This window comes from Phyllobates terribilis, unplaced genomic scaffold (genome assembly GCF_046119375.1).
Source record: "Phyllobates terribilis strain yellow unplaced genomic scaffold, ASM4611937v1 Scaffold_170__1_contigs__length_4071412, whole genome shotgun sequence".
NCBI classification, from domain to species: Eukaryota; Metazoa; Chordata; class Amphibia; order Anura; family Dendrobatidae; genus Phyllobates; species Phyllobates terribilis.
Window position 1 is genome coordinate 1880452 of NW_027362930.1, and position 17657 is coordinate 1898108.

The 17657-nt window shown below is 44.9% G+C and overlaps 13 non-coding genes across 13 annotated transcripts; all 13 read right to left on the reverse strand.

The window, feature by feature from the left end:
• Positions 1-835: 835 nt before the first annotated feature.
• On the reverse strand, positions 836-1026 carry LOC141211217 (U2 spliceosomal RNA). Its single transcript, XR_012281198.1, has one exon. It is a non-coding gene; the product is annotated as a U2 spliceosomal RNA (small nuclear RNA).
• Positions 1027-2141: 1115 nt separating this feature from the next.
• Positions 2142-2332, reverse strand: LOC141211420 (U2 spliceosomal RNA). The gene has a single exon (XR_012281395.1). It is a non-coding gene; the product is annotated as a U2 spliceosomal RNA (small nuclear RNA).
• A 1115-nt stretch (positions 2333-3447) lies between these two features.
• LOC141211218 (U2 spliceosomal RNA) lies at positions 3448-3638 on the reverse strand. Its single transcript, XR_012281199.1, has one exon. It is a non-coding gene; the product is annotated as a U2 spliceosomal RNA (small nuclear RNA).
• A 1115-nt stretch (positions 3639-4753) lies between these two features.
• On the reverse strand, positions 4754-4944 carry LOC141211219 (U2 spliceosomal RNA). The gene has a single exon (XR_012281200.1). It is a non-coding gene; the product is annotated as a U2 spliceosomal RNA (small nuclear RNA).
• A 1115-nt stretch (positions 4945-6059) lies between these two features.
• On the reverse strand, positions 6060-6250 carry LOC141211220 (U2 spliceosomal RNA). The gene has a single exon (XR_012281201.1). It is a non-coding gene; the product is annotated as a U2 spliceosomal RNA (small nuclear RNA).
• Positions 6251-7365: 1115 nt separating this feature from the next.
• Positions 7366-7556, reverse strand: LOC141211222 (U2 spliceosomal RNA). Its single transcript, XR_012281203.1, has one exon. It is a non-coding gene; the product is annotated as a U2 spliceosomal RNA (small nuclear RNA).
• Positions 7557-8671: 1115 nt separating this feature from the next.
• LOC141211223 (U2 spliceosomal RNA) lies at positions 8672-8862 on the reverse strand. The gene has a single exon (XR_012281204.1). It is a non-coding gene; the product is annotated as a U2 spliceosomal RNA (small nuclear RNA).
• Positions 8863-9977: 1115 nt separating this feature from the next.
• Positions 9978-10168, reverse strand: LOC141211224 (U2 spliceosomal RNA). The gene has a single exon (XR_012281205.1). It is a non-coding gene; the product is annotated as a U2 spliceosomal RNA (small nuclear RNA).
• Positions 10169-11283: 1115 nt separating this feature from the next.
• On the reverse strand, positions 11284-11474 carry LOC141211225 (U2 spliceosomal RNA). Its single transcript, XR_012281206.1, has one exon. It is a non-coding gene; the product is annotated as a U2 spliceosomal RNA (small nuclear RNA).
• Positions 11475-12589: 1115 nt separating this feature from the next.
• On the reverse strand, positions 12590-12780 carry LOC141211226 (U2 spliceosomal RNA). Its single transcript, XR_012281207.1, has one exon. It is a non-coding gene; the product is annotated as a U2 spliceosomal RNA (small nuclear RNA).
• Positions 12781-13895: 1115 nt separating this feature from the next.
• On the reverse strand, positions 13896-14086 carry LOC141211227 (U2 spliceosomal RNA). Its single transcript, XR_012281208.1, has one exon. It is a non-coding gene; the product is annotated as a U2 spliceosomal RNA (small nuclear RNA).
• A 1115-nt stretch (positions 14087-15201) lies between these two features.
• On the reverse strand, positions 15202-15392 carry LOC141211228 (U2 spliceosomal RNA). Its single transcript, XR_012281209.1, has one exon. It is a non-coding gene; the product is annotated as a U2 spliceosomal RNA (small nuclear RNA).
• Positions 15393-16507: 1115 nt separating this feature from the next.
• Positions 16508-16698, reverse strand: LOC141211229 (U2 spliceosomal RNA). Its single transcript, XR_012281210.1, has one exon. It is a non-coding gene; the product is annotated as a U2 spliceosomal RNA (small nuclear RNA).
• Positions 16699-17657: the final 959 nt, after the last annotated feature.

The following is a 17657-nucleotide window of genomic DNA, read 5'->3' on the forward strand; positions in this document are numbered from 1 at the left end:
AGCTGTCTACCCTTAGCAGGAGGGCTCCTGATTACATACCTCTCCTGCTGCTGCTGCTGCTGGCTGTCCAGCAGCAGACTGAAGGTGGCTGCTGCTGTGCACAGGTATATAAAGGCTCAGAGCCTATTATGACACGCGCAGCCAGCGTTCCATTGCCACATTCCATCTACTGCAGGCAGGATACCTGGCTGGCTGAATGTCGCTGAGAAGCTCACAGAGACCGCCATAAGCAACAGTTTAACAGAATGCCACAGACTAATCAACCAAACTTTTTGGGTTGGGTTCTCTTTTATAGTCTGCAGGCATTAAATGAAAGAAGTCAGTGTTCCAGCAGAAGGAGACAACGTTTCAGAAAAGGCATTGTAGCAAACCAAAAAAGAAATTTTAAGCGCAGCAGAGTAACCAGCGCACATACCTGTTAGCTCAGGTGAGTTTAAAAGGCTGCTGTTGATAACAAGGGCATTTGCTAAATAGATGGTGTGTGTGCAACAATATACTGAAAGGTCAATTATATTGTGCAGCTTATCTCACCACCTGTAGTTATTTAGGTGAAAGCTCCAAAATGCTTGCCTAATATGTCTGTTTATCCAAAAGGAAGTATAAAGGGAGAGCTAGAAAGATAGCATTGCATCACATTACATGGCAATGCAATGCACAGTTGCTGAAGTTGAACCAAAATGAGCTTGTAATCTGGCTTCTGCAACTTTGAACATGAAAAATCCAATGAGGAGAAGAAAAGCAAAGCCAAAGAGTCCATCCCAAAATCCGACAAACAAGCAAAATGAACAAAAAACATTGAATTCAATTCTTTCTGATTTTAGAAACTGCATTAAAGAAGGGGTGCACCGGTCCTGGAGATACTGCAATACCAGGTCAATGCGTGGAGTGGACAGAGCAAGCTCTTTTTCCATCTCCCTGTTCTAAAAATCCATTTAATATATGGTCCCCAGATAGGGGACGTATCAGATATTAAACTGATAAGAACAGATACTACACTTGATCTTAGCCAAAAGGCCGAGAAGCGATAACCAGAATTGGTTTCAAACTACGGAGCCACCCAAGGATCCTGAAAAGTCCATTTGTGGAGATGAGCTCCTGGACTCCCGTTAAGAAGACATGTTGTCAACCTCTAGATCCCTTACATGCCTGCACTTTTCGGCTTGCTGCTGCTGCAATCCACGCGTTTTAGATCTGCATAACTCCACCTCTTTAAACACAGCACCTTCACCCCCTGCTGTTCCCACCCGCCTCAACACCGTTGGAAGGGAGGAGAACCAATTAAGGCGGGGGGTGGGGTGGAACGAGCAGCTGTCTACCCTTAGCAGGAGGGCTCCTGATTACATACCTCTCCTGCTGCTGCTGCTGCTGGCTGTCCAGCAGCAGACTGAAGGTGGCTGCTGCTGTGCACAGGTATATAAAGGCTCAGAGCCTATTATGACACGCGCAGCCAGCGTTCCATTGCCACATTCCATCTACTGCAGGCAGGATACCTGGCTGGCTGAATGTCGCTGAGAAGCTCACAGAGACCGCCATAAGCAACAGTTTAACAGAATGCCACAGACTAATCAACCAAACTTTTTGGGTTGGGTTCTCTTTTATAGTCTGCAGGCATTAAATGAAAGAAGTCAGTGTTCCAGCAGAAGGAGACAACGTTTCAGAAAAGGCATTGTAGCAAACCAAAAAAGAAATTTTAAGCGCAGCAGAGTAACCAGCGCACATACCTGTTAGCTCAGGTGAGTTTAAAAGGCTGCTGTTGATAACAAGGGCATTTGCTAAATAGATGGTGTGTGTGCAACAATATACTGAAAGGTCAATTATATTGTGCAGCTTATCTCACCACCTGTAGTTATTTAGGTGAAAGCTCCAAAATGCTTGCCTAATATGTCTGTTTATCCAAAAGGAAGTAAAAAGGGAGAGCTAGAAAGATAGCATTGCATCACATTACATGGCAATGCAATGCACAGTTGCTGAAGTTGAACCAAAATGAGCTTGTAATCTGGCTTCTGCAACTTTGAACATGAAAAATCCAATGAGGAGAAGAAAAGCAAAGCCAAAGAGTCCATCCCAAAATCCGACAAACAAGCAAAATGAACAAAAAACATTGAATTCAATTCTTTCTGATTTTAGAAACTGCATTAAAGAAGGGGTGCACCGGTCCTGGAGATACTGCAATACCAGGTCAATGCGTGGAGTGGACAGAGCAAGCTCTTTTTCCATCTCCCTGTTCTAAAAATCCATTTAATATATGGTCCCCAGATAGGGGACGTATCAGATATTAAACTGATAAGAACAGATACTACACTTGATCTTAGCCAAAAGGCCAAGAAGCGATAACCAGAATTGGTTTCAAACTACGGAGCCACCCAAGGATCCTGAAAAGTCCATTTGTGGAGATGAGCTCCTGGACTCCCGTTAAGAAGACATGTTGTCAACCTCTAGATCCCTTACATGCCTGCACTTTTCGGCTTGCTGCTGCTGCAATCCACGCGTTTTAGATCTGCATAACTCCACCTCTTTAAACACAGCACCTTCACCCCCTGCTGTTCCCACCCGCCTCAACACCGTTGGAAGGGAGGAGAACCAATTAAGGCGGGGGGTGGGGTGGAACGAGCAGCTGTCTACCCTTAGCAGGAGGGCTCCTGATTACATACCTCTCCTGCTGCTGCTGCTGCTGGCTGTCCAGCAGCAGACTGAAGGTGGCTGCTGCTGTGCACAGGTATATAAAGGCTCAGAGCCTATTATGACACGCGCAGCCAGCGTTCCATTGCCACATTCCATCTACTGCAGGCAGGATACCTGGCTGGCTGAATGTCGCTTTGAAGCTCACAGAGACCGCCATAAGCAACAGTTTAACAGAATGCCACAGACTAATCAACCAAACTTTTTGGGTTGGGTTCTCTTTTATAGTCTGCAGGCATTAAATGAAAGAAGTCAGTGTTCCAGCAGAAGGAGACAACGTTTCAGAAAAGGCATTGTAGCAAACCAAAAAAGAAATTTTAAGCGCAGCAGAGTAACCAGCGCACATACCTGTTAGCTCAGGTGAGTTTAAAAGGCTGCTGTTGATAACAAGGGCATTTGCTAAATAGATGGTGTGTGTGCAACAATATACTGAAAGGTCAATTATATTGTGCAGCTTATCTCACCACCTGTAGTTATTTAGGTGAAAGCTCCAAAATGCTTGCCTAATATGTCTGTTTATCCAAAAGGAAGTAAAAAGGGAGAGCTTGAAAGATAGCATTGCATCACATTACATGGCAATGCAATGCACAGTTGCTGAAGTTGAACCAAAATGAGCTTGTAATCTGGCTTCTGCAACTTTGAACATGAAAAATCCAATGAGGAGAAGAAAAGCAAAGCCAAAGAGTCCATCCCAAAATCCGACAAACAAGCAAAATGAACAAAAAACATTGAATTCAATTCTTTCTGATTTTAGAAACTGCATTAAAGAAGGGGTGCACCGGTCCTGGAGATACTGCAATACCAGGTCAATGCGTGGAGTGGACAGAGCAAGCTCTTTTTCCATCTCCCTGTTCTAAAAATCCATTTAATATATGGTCCCCAGATAGGGGACGTATCAGATATTAAACTGATAAGAACAGATACTACACTTGATCTTAGCCAAAAGGCCGAGAAGCGATAACCAGAATTGGTTTCAAACTACGGAGCCACCCAAGGATCCTGAAAAGTCCATTTGTGGAGATGAGCTCCTGGACTCCCGTTAAGAAGACATGTTGTCAACCTCTAGATCCCTTACATGCCTGCACTTTTCGGCTTGCTGCTGCTGCAATCCACGCGTTTTAGATCTGCATAACTCCACCTCTTTAAACACAGCACCTTCACCCCCTGCTGTTCCCACCCGCCTCAACACCGTTGGAAGGGAGGAGAACCAATTAAGGCGGGGGGTGGGGTGGAACGAGCAGCTGTCTACCCTTAGCAGGAGGGCTCCTGATTACATACCTCTCCTGCTGCTGCTGCTGCTGGCTGTCCAGCAGCAGACTGAAGGTGGCTGCTGCTGTGCACAGGTATATAAAGGCTCAGAGCCTATTATGACACGCGCAGCCAGCGTTCCATTGCCACATTCCATCTACTGCAGGCAGGATACCTGGCTGGCTGAATGTCGCTGAGAAGCTCACAGAGACCGCCATAAGCAACAGTTTAACAGAATGCCACAGACTAATCAACCAAACTTTTTGGGTTGGGTTCTCTTTTATAGTCTGCAGGCATTAAATGAAAGAAGTCAGTGTTCCAGCAGAAGGAGACAACGTTTCAGAAAAGGCATTGTAGCAAACCAAAAAAGAAATTTTAAGCGCAGCAGAGTAACCAGCGCACATACCTGTTAGCTCAGGTGAGTTTAAAAGGCTGCTGTTGATAACAAGGGCATTTGCTAAATAGATGGTGTGTGTGCAACAATATACTGAAAGGTCAATTATATTGTGCAGCTTATCTCACCACCTGTAGTTATTTAGGTGAAAGCTCCAAAATGCTTGCCTAATATGTCTGTTTATCCAAAAGGAAGCAAAAAGGGAGAGCTAGAAAGATAGCACTGCATCACATTACATGGCAATGCAATGCACAGTTGCTGAAGTTGAACCAAAATGAGCTTGTAATCTGGCTTCTGCAACTTTGAACATGAAAAATCCAATGAGGAGAAGAAAAGCAAAGCCAAAGAGTCCATCCCAAAATCCGACAAACAAGCAAAATGAACAAAAAACATTGAATTCAATTCTTTCTGATTTTAGAAACTGCATTAAAGAAGGGGTGCACCGGTCCTGGAGATACTGCAATACCAGGTCAATGCGTGGAGTGGACAGAGCAAGCTCTTTTTCCATCTCCCTGTTCTAAAAATCCATTTAATATATGGTCCCCAGATAGGGGACGTATCAGATATTAAACTGATAAGAACAGATACTACACTTGATCTTAGCCAAAAGGCCGAGAAGCGATAACCAGAATTGGTTTCAAACTACGGAGCCACCCAAGGATCCTGAAAAGTCCATTTGTGGAGATGAGCTCCTGGACTCCCGTTAAGAAGACATGTTGTCAACCTCTAGATCCCTTACATGCCTGCACTTTTCGGCTTGCTGCTGCTGCAATCCACGCGTTTTAGATCTGCATAACTCCACCTCTTTAAACACAGCACCTTCACCCCCTGCTGTTCCCACCCGCCTCAACACCGTTGGAAGGGAGGAGAACCAATTAAGGCGGGGGGTGGGGTGGAACGAGCAGCTGTCTACCCTTAGCAGGAGGGCTCCTGATTACATACCTCTCCTGCTGCTGCTGCTGCTGGCTGTCCAGCAGCAGACTGAAGGTGGCTGCTGCTGTGCACAGGTATATAAAGGCTCAGAGCCTATTATGACACGCGCAGCCAGCGTTCCATTGCCACATTCCATCTACTGCAGGCAGGATACCTGGCTGGCTGAATGTCGCTGAGAAGCTCACAGAGACCGCCATAAGCAACAGTTTAACAGAATGCCACAGACTAATCAACCAAACTTTTTGGGTTGGGTTCTCTTTTATAGTCTGCAGGCATTAAATGAAAGAAGTCAGTGTTCCAGCAGAGGGAGACAACGTTTCAGAAAAGGCATTGTAGCAAACCAAAAAAGAAATTTTAAGCGCAGCAGAGTAACCAGCGCACATACCTGTTAGCTCAGGTGAGTTTAAAAGGCTGCTGTTGATAACAAGGGCATTTGCTAAATAGATGGTGTGTGTGCAACAATATACTGAAAGGTCAATTATATTGTGCAGCTTATCTCACCACCTGTAGTTATTTAGGTGAAAGCTCCAAAATGCTTGCCTAATATGTCTGTTTATCCAAAAGGAAGTAAAAAGGGAGAGCTAGAAAGATAGCATTGCATCACATTACATGGCAATGCAATGCACAGTTGCTGAAGTTGAAACAAAATGAGCTTGTAATCTGGCTTCTGCAACTTTGAACATGAAAAATCCAATGAGGAGAAGAAAAGCAAAGCCAAAGAGTCCATCCCAAAATCCGACAAACAAGCAAAATGAACAAAAAACATTGAATTCAATTCTTTCTGATTTTAGAAACTGCATTAAAGAAGGGGTGCACCGGTCCTGGAGATACTGCAATACCAGGTCAATGCGTGGAGTGGACAGAGCAAGCTCTTTTTCCATCTCCCTGTTCTAAAAATCCATTTAATATATGGTCCCCAGATAGGGGACGTATCAGATATTAAACTGATAAGAACAGATACTACACTTGATCTTAGCCAAAAGGCCGAGAAGCGATAACCAGAATTGGTTTCAAACTACGGAGCCACCCAAGGATCCTGAAAAGTCCATTTGTGGAGATGAGCTCCTGGACTCCCGTTAAGAAGACATGTTGTCAACCTCTAGATCCCTTACATGCCTGCACTTTTCGGCTTGCTGCTGCTGCAATCCACGCGTTTTAGATCTGCATAACTCCACCTCTTTAAACACAGCACCTTCACCCCCTGCTGTTCCCACCCGCCTCAACACCATTGGAAGGGAGGAGAACCAATTAAGGCGGGGGGTGGGGTGGAACGAGCAGCTGTCTACCCTTAGCAGGAGGGCTCCTGATTACATACCTCTCCTGCTGCTGCTGCTGCTGGCTGTCCAGCAGCAGACTGAAGGTGGCTGCTGCTGTGCACAGGTATATAAAGGCTCAGAGCCTATTATGACACGCGCAGCCAGCGTTCCATTGCCACATTCCATCTACTGCAGGCAGGATACCTGGCTGGCTGAATGTCGCTGAGAAGCTCACAGAGACCGCCATAAGCAACAGTTTAACAGAATGCCACAGACTAATCAACCAAACTTTTTGGGTTGGGTTCTCTTTTATAGTCTGCAGGCATTAAATGAAAGAAGTCAGTGTTCCAGCAGAAGGAGACAACGTTTCAGAAAAGGCATTGTAGCAAACCAAAAAAGAAATTTTAAGCGCAGCAGAGTAACCAGCGCACATACCTGTTAGCTCAGGTGAGTTTAAAAGGCTGCTGTTGATAACAAGGGCATTTGCTAAATAGATGGTGTGTGTGCAACAATATACTGAAAGGTCAATTATATTGTGCAGCTTATCTCACCACCTGTAGTTATTTAGGTGAAAGCTCCAAAATGCTTGCCTAATATGTCTGTTTATCCAAAAGGAAGTAAAAAGGGAGAGCTAGAAAGATAGCATTGCATCACATTACATGGCAATGCAATGCACAGTTGCTGAAGTTGAACCAAAATGAGCTTGTAATCTGGCTTCTGCAACTTTGAACATGAAAAATCCAATGAGGAGAAGAAAAGCAAAGCCAAAGAGTCCATCCCAAAATCCGACAAACAAGCAAAATGAACAAAAAACATTGAATTCAATTCTTTCTGATTTTAGAAACTGCATTAAAGAAGGGGTGCACCGGTCCTGGAGATACTGCAATACCAGGTCAATGCGTGGAGTGGACAGAGCAAGCTCTTTTTCCATCTCCCTGTTCTAAAAATCCATTTAATATATGGTCCCCAGATAGGGGACGTATCAGATATTAAACTGATAAGAACAGATACTACACTTGATCTTAGCCAAAAGGCCGAGAAGCGATAACCAGAATTGGTTTCAAACTACGGAGCCACCCAAGGATCCTGAAAAGTCCATTTGTGGAGATGAGCTCCTGGACTCCCGTTAAGAAGACATGTTGTCAACCTCTAGATCCCTTACATGCCTGCACTTTTCGGCTTGCTGCTGCTGCAATCCACGCGTTTTAGATCTGCATAACTCCACCTCTTTAAACACAGCACCTTCACCCCCTGCTGTTCCCACCCGCCTCAACACCGTTGGAAGGGAGGAGAACCAATTAAGGCGGGGGGTGGGGTGGAACGAGCAGCTGTCTACCCTTAGCAGGAGGGCTCCTGATTACATACCTCTCCTGCTGCTGCTGCTGCTGGCTGTCCAGCAGCAGACTGAAGGTGGCTGCTGCTGTGCACAGGTATATAAAGGCTCAGAGCCTATTATGACACGCGCAGCCAGCGTTCCATTGCCACATTCCATCTACTGCAGGCAGGATACCTGGCTGGCTGAATGTCGCTGAGAAGCTCACAGAGACCGCCATAAGCAACAGTTTAACAGAATGCCACAGACTAATCAACCAAACTTTTTGGGTTGGGTTCTCTTTTATAGTCTGCAGGCATTAAATGAAAGAAGTCAGTGTTCCAGCAGAAGGAGACAACGTTTCAGAAAAGGCATTGTAGCAAACCAAAAAAGAAATTTTAAGCGCAGCAGAGTAACCAGCGCACATACCTGTTAGCTCAGGTGAGTTTAAAAGGCTGCTGTTGATAACAAGGGCATTTGCTAAATAGATGGTGTGTGTGCAACAATATACTGAAAGGTCAATTATATTGTGCAGCTTATCTCACCACCTGTAGTTATTTAGGTGAAAGCTCCAAAATGCTTGCCTAATATGTCTGTTTATCCAAAAGGAAGTAAAAAGGGAGAGCTAGAAAGATAGCATTGCATCACATTACATGGCAATGCAATGCACAGTTGCTGAAGTTGAACCAAAATGAGCTTGTAATCTGGCTTCTGCAACTTTGAACATGAAAAATCCAATGAGGAGAAGAAAAGCAAAGCCAAAGAGTCCATCCCAAAATCCGACAAACAAGCAAAATGAACAAAAAACATTGAATTCAATTCTTTCTGATTTTAGAAACTGCATTAAAGAAGGGGTGCACCGGTCCTGGAGATACTGCAATACCAGGTCAATGCGTGGAGTGGACAGAGCAAGCTCTTTTTCCATCTCCCTGTTCTAAAAATCCATTTAATATATGGTCCCCAGATAGGGGACGTATCAGATATTAAACTGATAAGAACAGATACTACACTTGATCTTAGCCAAAAGGCCGAGAAGCGATAACCAGAATTGGTTTCAAACTACGGAGCCACCCAAGGATCAGGAAAAGTCCATTTGTGGAGATGAGCTCCTGGACTCCCGTTAAGAAGACATGTTGTCAACCTCTAGATCCCTTACATGCCTGCACTTTTCGGCTTGCTGCTGCTGCAATCCACGCGTTTTAGAACTGCATAACTCCACCTCTTTAAACACAGCACCTTCACCCCCTGCTGTTCCCACCCGCCTCAACACCGTTGGAAGGGAGGAGAACCAATTAAGGCGGGGGGTGGGGTGGAACGAGCAGCTGTCTACCCTTAGCAGGAGGGCTCCTGATTACATACCTCTCCTGCTGCTGCTGCTGCTGGCTGTCCAGCAGCAGACTGAAGGTGGCTGCTGCTGTGCACAGGTATATAAAGGCTCAGAGCCTATTATGACACGCGCAGCCAGCGTTCCATTGCCACATTCCATCTACTGCAGGCAGGATACCTGGCTGGCTGAATGTCGCTGAGAAGCTCACAGAGACCGCCATAAGCAACAGTTTAACAGAATGCCACAGACTAATCAACCAAACTTTTTGGGTTGGGTTCTCTTTTATAGTCTGCAGGCATTAAATGAAAGAAGTCAGTGTTCCAGCAGAAGGAGACAACGTTTCAGAAAAGGCATTGTAGCAAACCAAAAAAGAAATTTTAAGCGCAGCAGAGTAACCAGCGCACATACCTGTTAGCTCAGGTGAGTTTAAAAGGCTGCTGTTGATAACAAGGGCATTTGCTAAATAGATGGTGTGTGTGCAACAATATACTGAAAGGTCAATTATATTGTGCAGCTTATCTCACCACCTGTAGTTATTTAGGTAAAAGCTCCAAAATGCTTGCCTAATATGTCTGTTTATCCAAAAGGAAGTAAAAAGGGAGAGCTAGAAATATAGCATTGCATCACATTACATGGCAATGCAATGCACAGTTGCTGAAGTTGAACCAAAATGAGCTTGTAATCTGGCTTCTGCAACTTTGAACATGAAAAATCCAATGAGGAGAAGAAAAGCAAAGCCAAAGAGTCCATCCCAAAATCCGACAAACAAGCAAAATGAACAAAAAACATTGAATTCAATTCTTTCTGATTTTAGAAACTGCATTAAAGAAGGGGTGCACCGGTCCTGGAGATACTGCAATACCAGGTCAATGCGTGGAGTGGACAGAGCAAGCTCTTTTTCCATCTCCCTGTTCTAAAAATCCATTTAATATATGGTCCCCAGATAGGGGACGTATCAGATATTAAACTGATAAGAACAGATACTACACTTGATCTTAGCCAAAAGGCCGAGAAGCGATAACCAGAATTGGTTTCAAACTACGGAGCCACCCAAGGATCCTGAAAAGTCCATTTGTGGAGATGAGCTCCTGGACTCCCGTTAAGAAGACATGTTGTCAACCTCTAGATCCCTTACATGCCTGCACTTTTCGGCTTGCTGCTGCTGCAATCCACGCGTTTTAGATCTGCATAACTCCACCTCTTTAAACACAGCACCTTCACCCCCTGCTGTTCCCACCCGCCTCAACACCGTTGGAAGGGAGGAGAACCAATTAAGGCGGGGGGTGGGGTGGAACGAGCAGCTGTCTACCCTTAGCAGGAGGGCTCCTGATTACATACCTCTCCTGCTGCTGCTGCTGCTGGCTGTCCAGCAGCAGACTGAAGGTGGCTGCTGCTGTGCACAGGTATATAAAGGCTCAGAGCCTATTATGACACGCGCAGCCAGCGTTCCATTGCCACATTCCATCTACTGCAGGCAGGATACCTGGCTGGCTGAATGTCGCTGAGAAGCTCACAGAGACCGCCATAAGCAACAGTTTAACAGAATGCCACAGACTAATCAACCAAACTTTTTGGGTTGGGTTCTCTTTTATAGTCTGCAGGCATTAAATGAAAGAAGTCAGTGTTCCAGCAGAAGGAGACAACGTTTCAGAAAAGGCATTGTAGCAAACCAAAAAAGAAATTTTAAGCGCAGCAGAGTAACCAGCGCACATACCTGTTAGCTCAGGTGAGTTTAAAAGGCTGCTGTTGATAACAAGGGCATTTGCTAAATAGATGGTGTGTGTGCAACAATATACTGAAAGGTCAATTATATTGTGCAGCTTATCTCACCACCTGTAGTTATTTAGGTGAAAGCTCCAAAATGCTTGCCTAATATGTCTGTTTATCCAAAAGGAAGTAAAAAGGGAGAGCTAGAAAGATAGCATTGCATCACATTACATGGCAATGCAATGCACAGTTGCTGAAGTTGAACCAAAATGAGCTTGTAATCTGGCTTCTGCAACTTTGAACATGAAAAATCCAATGAGGAGAAGAAAAGCAAAGCCAAAGAGTCCATCCCAAAATCCGACAAACAAGCAAAATGAACAAAAAACATTGAATTCAATTCTTTCTGATTTTAGAAACTGCATTAAAGAAGGGGTGCACCGGTCCTGGAGATACTGCAATACCAGGTCAATGCGTGGAGTGGACAGAGCAAGCTCTTTTTCCATCTCCCTGTTCTAAAAATCCATTTAATATATGGTCCCCAGATAGGGGACGTATCAGATATTAAACTGATAAGAACAGATACTACACTTGATCTTAGCCAAAAGGCCGAGAAGCGATAACCAGAATTGGTTTCAAACTACGGAGCCACCCAAGGATCCTGAAAAGTCCATTTGTGGAGATGAGCTCCTGGACTCCCGTTAAGAAGACATGTTGTCAACCTCTAGATCCCTTACATGCCTGCACTTTTCGGCTTGCTGCTGCTGCAATCCACGCGTTTTAGATCTGCATAACTCCACCTCTTTAAACACAGCACCTTCACCCCCTGCTGTTCCCACCCGCCTCAACACCGTTGGAAGGGAGGAGAACCAATTAAGGCGGGGGGTGGGGTGGAACGAGCAGCTGTCTACCCTTAGCAGGAGGGCTCCTGATTACATACCTCTCCTGCTGCTGCTGCTGCTGGCTGTCCAGCAGCAGACTGAAGGTGGCTGCTGCTGTGCACAGGTATATAAAGGCTCAGAGCCTATTATGACACGCGCAGCCAGCGTTCCATTGCCACATTCCATCTACTGCAGGCAGGATACCTGGCTGGCTGAATGTCGCTGAGAAGCTCACAGAGACCGCCATAAGCAACAGTTTAACAGAATGCCACAGACTAATCAACCAAACTTTTTGGGTTGGGTTCTCTTTTATAGTCTGCAGGCATTAAATGAAAGAAGTCAGTGTTCCAGCAGAAGGAGACAACGTTTCAGAAAAGGCATTGTAGCAAACCAAAAAAGAAATTTTAAGCGCAGCAGAGTAACCAGCGCACATACCTGTTAGCTCAGGTGAGTTTAAAAGGCTGCTGTTGATAACAAGGGCATTTGCTAAATAGATGGTGTGTGTGCAACAATATACTGAAAGGTCAATTATATTGTGCAGCTTATCTCACCACCTGTAGTTATTTAGGTGAAAGCTCCAAAATGCTTGCCTAATATGTCTGTTTATCCAAAAGGAAGTAAAAAGGGAGAGCTAGAAAGATAGCATTGCATCACATTACATGGCAATGCAATGCACAGTTGCTGAAGTTGAACCAAAATGAGCTTGTAATCTGGCTTCTGCAACTTTGAACATGAAAAATCCAATGAGGAGAAGAAAAGCAAAGCCAAAGAGTCCATCCCAAAATCCGACAAACAAGCAAAATGAACAAAAAACATTGAATTCAATTCTTTCTGATTTTAGAAACTGCATTAAAGAAGGGGTGCACCGGTCCTGGAGATACTGCAATACCAGGTCAATGCGTGGAGTGGACAGAGCAAGCTCTTTTTCCATCTCCCTGTTCTAAAAATCCATTTAATATATGGTCCCCAGATAGGGGACGTATCAGATATTAAACTGATAAGAACAGATACTACACTTGATCTTAGCCAAAAGGCCGAGAAGCGATAACCAGAATTGGTTTCAAACTACGGAGCCACCCAAGGATCAGGAAAAGTCCATTTGTGGAGATGAGCTCCTGGACTCCCGTTAAGAAGACATGTTGTCAACCTCTAGATCCCTTACATGCCTGCACTTTTCGGCTTGCTGCTGCTGCAATCCACGCGTTTTAGAACTGCATAACTCCACCTCTTTAAACACAGCACCTTCACCCCCTGCTGTTCCCACCCGCCTCAACACCGTTGGAAGGGAGGAGAACCAATTAAGGCGGGGGGTGGGGTGGAACGAGCAGCTGTCTACCCTTAGCAGGAGGGCTCCTGATTACATACCTCTCCTGCTGCTGCTGCTGCTGGCTGTCCAGCAGCAGACTGAAGGTGGCTGCTGCTGTGCACAGGTATATAAAGGCTCAGAGCCTATTATGACACGCGCAGCCAGCGTTCCATTGCCACATTCCATCTACTGCAGGCAGGATACCTGGCTGGCTGAATGTCGCTGAGAAGCTCACAGAGACCGCCATAAGCAACAGTTTAACAGAATGCCACAGACTAATCAACCAAACTTTTTGGGTTGGGTTCTCTTTTATAGTCTGCAGGCATTAAATGAAAGAAGTCAGTGTTCCAGCAGAAGGAGACAACGTTTCAGAAAAGGCATTGTAGCAAACCAAAAAAGAAATTTTAAGCGCAGCAGAGTAACCAGCGCACATACCTGTTAGCTCAGGTGAGTTTAAAAGGCTGCTGTTGATAACAAGGGCATTTGCTAAATAGATAGTGTGTGTGCAACAATATACTGAAAGGTCAATTATATTGTGCAGCTTATCTCACCACCTGTAGTTATTTAGGTAAAAGCTCCAAAATGCTTGCCTAATATGTCTGTTTATCCAAAAGGAAGTAAAAAGGGAGAGCTAGAAATATAGCATTGCATCACATTACATGGCAATGCAATGCACAGTTGCTGAAGTTGAACCAAAATGAGCTTGTAATCTGGCTTCTGCAACTTTGAACATGAAAAATCCAATGAGGAGAAGAAAAGCAAAGCCAAAGAGTCCATCCCAAAATCCGACAAACAAGCAAAATGAACAAAAAACATTGAATTCAATTCTTTCTGATTTTAGAAACTGCATTAAAGAAGGGGTGCACCGGTCCTGGAGATACTGCAATACCAGGTCAATGCGTGGAGTGGACAGAGCAAGCTCTTTTTCCATCTCCCTGTTCTAAAAATCCATTTAATATATGGTCCCCAGATAGGGGACGTATCAGATATTAAACTGATAAGAACAGATACTACACTTGATCTTAGCCAAAAGGCCGAGAAGCGATAACCAGAATTGGTTTCAAACTACGGAGCCACCCAAGGATCAGGAAAAGTCCATTTGTGGAGATGAGCTCCTGGACTCCCGTTAAGAAGACATGTTGTCAACCTCTAGATCCCTTACATGCCTGCACTTTTCGGCTTGCTGCTGCTGCAATCCACGCGTTTTAGATCTGCATAACTCCACCTCTTTAAACACAGCACCTTCACCCCCTGCTGTTCCCACCCGCCTCAACACCGTTGGAAGGGAGGAGAACCAATTAAGGCGGGGGGTGGGGTGGAACGAGCAGCTGTCTACCCTTAGCAGGAGGGCTCCTGATTACATACCTCTCCTGCTGCTGCTGCTGCTGGCTGTCCAGCAGCAGACTGAAGGTGGCTGCTGCTGTGCACAGGTATATAAAGGCTCAGAGCCTATTATGACACGCGCAGCCAGCGTTCCATTGCCACATTCCATCTACTGCAGGCAGGATACCTGGCTGGCTGAATGTCGCTGAGAAGCTCACAGAGACCGCCATAAGCAACAGTTTAACAGAATGCCACAGACTAATCAACCAAACTTTTTGGGTTGGGTTCTCTTTTATAGTCTGCAGGCATTAAATGAAAGAAGTCAGTGTTCCAGCAGAAGGAGACAACGTTTCAGAAAAGGCATTGTAGCAAACCAAAAAAGAAATTTTAAGCGCAGCAGAGTAACCAGCGCACATACCTGTTAGCTCAGGTGAGTTTAAAAGGCTGCTATTGATAACAAGGGCATTTGCTAAATAGATGGTGTGTGTGCAACAATATACTGAAAGGTCAATTATATTGTGCAGCTTATCTCACCACCTGTAGTTATTTAGGTAAAAGCTCCAAAATGCTTGCCTAATATGTCTGTTTATCCAAAAGGAAGTAAAAAGGGAGAGCTAGAAATATAGCATTGCATCACATTACATGGCAATGCAATGCACAGTTGCTGAAGTTGAACCAAAATGAGCTTGTAATCTGGCTTCTGCAACTTTGAACATGAAAAATCCAATGAGGAGAAGAAAAGCAAAGCCAAAGAGTCCATCCCAAAATCCGACAAACAAGCAAAATGAACAAAAAACATTGAATTCAATTCTTTCTGATTTTAGAAACTGCATTAAAGAAGGGGTGCACCGGTCCTGGAGATACTGCAATACCAGGTCAATGCGTGGAGTGGACAGAGCAAGCTCTTTTTCCATCTCCCTGTTCTAAAAATCCATTTAATATATGGTCCCCAGATAGGGGACGTATCAGATATTAAACTGATAAGAACAGATACTACACTTGATCTTAGCCAAAAGGCCGAGAAGCGATAACCAGAATTGGTTTCAAACTACGGAGCCACCCAAGGATCCTGAAAAGTCCATTTGTGGAGATGAGCTCCTGGACTCCCGTTAAGAAGACATGTTGTCAACCTCTAGATCCCTTACATGCCTGCACTTTTCGGCTTGCTGCTGCTGCAATCCACGCGTTTTAGATCTGCATAACTCCACCTCTTTAAACACAGCACCTTCACCCCCTGCTGTTCCCACCCGCCTCAACACCGTTGGAAGGGAGGAGAACCAATTAAGGCGGGGGGTGGGGTGGAACGAGCAGCTGTCTACCCTTAGCAGGAGGGCTCCTGATTACATACCTCTCCTGCTGCTGCTGCTGCTGGCTGTCCAGCAGCAGACTGAAGGTGGCTGCTGCTGTGCACAGGTATATAAAGGCTCAGAGCCTATTATGACACGCGCAGCCAGCGTTCCATTGCCACATTCCATCTACTGCAGGCAGGATACCTGGCTGGCTGAATGTCGCTGAGAAGCTCACAGAGACCGCCATAAGCAACAGTTTAACAGAATGCCACAGACTAATCAACCAAACTTTTTGGGTTGGGTTCTCTTTTATAGTCTGCAGGCATTAAATGAAAGAAGTCAGTGTTCCAGCAGAAGGAGACAACGTTTCAGAAAAGGCATTGTAGCAAACCAAAAAAGAAATTTTAAGCGCAGCAGAGTAACCAGCGCACATACCTGTTAGCTCAGGTGAGTTTAAAAGGCTGCTGTTGATAACAAGGGCATTTGCTAAATAGATGGTGTGTGTGCAACAATATACTGAAAGGTCAATTATATTGTGCAGCTTATCTCACCACCTGTAGTTATTTAGGTGAAAGCTCCAAAATGCTTGCCTAATATGTCTGTTTATCCAAAAGGAAGTAAAAAGGGAGAGCTAGAAAGATAGCATTGCATCACATTACATGGCAATGCAATGCACAGTTGCTGAAGTTGAACCAAAATGAGCTTGTAATCTGGCTTCTGCAACTTTGAACATGAAAAATCCAATGAGGAGAAGAAAAGCAAAGCCAAAGAGTCCATCCCAAAATCCGACAAACAAGCAAAATGAACAAAAAACATTGAATTCAATTCTTTCTGATTTTAGAAACTGCATTAAAGAAGGGGTGCACCGGTCCTGGAGATACTGCAATACCAGGTCAATGCGTGGAGTGGACAGAGCAAGCTCTTTTTCCATCTCCCTGTTCTAAAAATCCATTTAATATATGGTCCCCAGATAGGGGACGTATCAGATATTAAACTGATAAGAACAGATACTACACTTGATCTTAGCCAAAAGGCCGAGAAGCGATAACCAGAATTGGTTTCAAACTACGGAGCCACCCAAGGATCCTGAAAAGTCCATTTGTGGAGATGAGCTCCTGGACTCCCGTTAAGAAGACATGTTGTCAACCTCTAGATCCCTTACATGCCTGCACTTTTCGGCTTGCTGCTGCTGCAATCCACGCGTTTTAGATCTGCATAACTCCACCTCTTTAAACACAGCACCTTCACCCCCTGCTGTTCCCACCCGCCTCAACACCGTTGGAAGGGAGGAGAACCAATTAAGGCGGGGGGTGGGGTGGAACGAGCAGCTGTCTACCCTTAGCAGGAGGGCTCCTGATTACATACCTCTCCTGCTGCTGCTGCTGCTGCTGGCTGTCCAGCAGCAGACTGAAGGTGGCTGCTGCTGTGCACAGGTATATAAAGGCTCAGAGCCTATTATGACACGCGCAGCCAGCGTTCCATTGCCACATTCCATCTACTGCAGGCAGGATACCTGGCTGGCTGAATGTCGCTGAGAAGCTCACAGAGACCGCCATAAGCAACAGTTTAACAGAATGCCACAGACTAATCAACCAAACTTTTTGGGTTGGGTTCTCTTTTATAGTCTGCAGGCATTAAATGAAAGAAGTCAGTGTTCCAGCAGAAGGAGACAACGTTTCAGAAAAGGCATTGTAGCAAACCAAAAAATAAATTTTAAGCGCAGCAGAGTAACCAGCGCACATACCTGTTAGCTCAGGTGAGTTTAAAAGGCTGCTGTTGATAACAAGGGCATTTGCTAAATAGATGGTGTGTGTGCAACAATATACTGAAAGGTCAATTATATTGTGCAGCTTATCTCACCACCTGTAGTTATTTAGGTGAAAGCTCCAAAATGCTTGCCTAATATGTCTGTTTATCCAAAAGGAAGTAAAAAGGGAGAGCTAGAAAGATAGCATTGCATCACATTACATGGCAATGCAATGCACAGTTGCTGAAGTTGAACCAA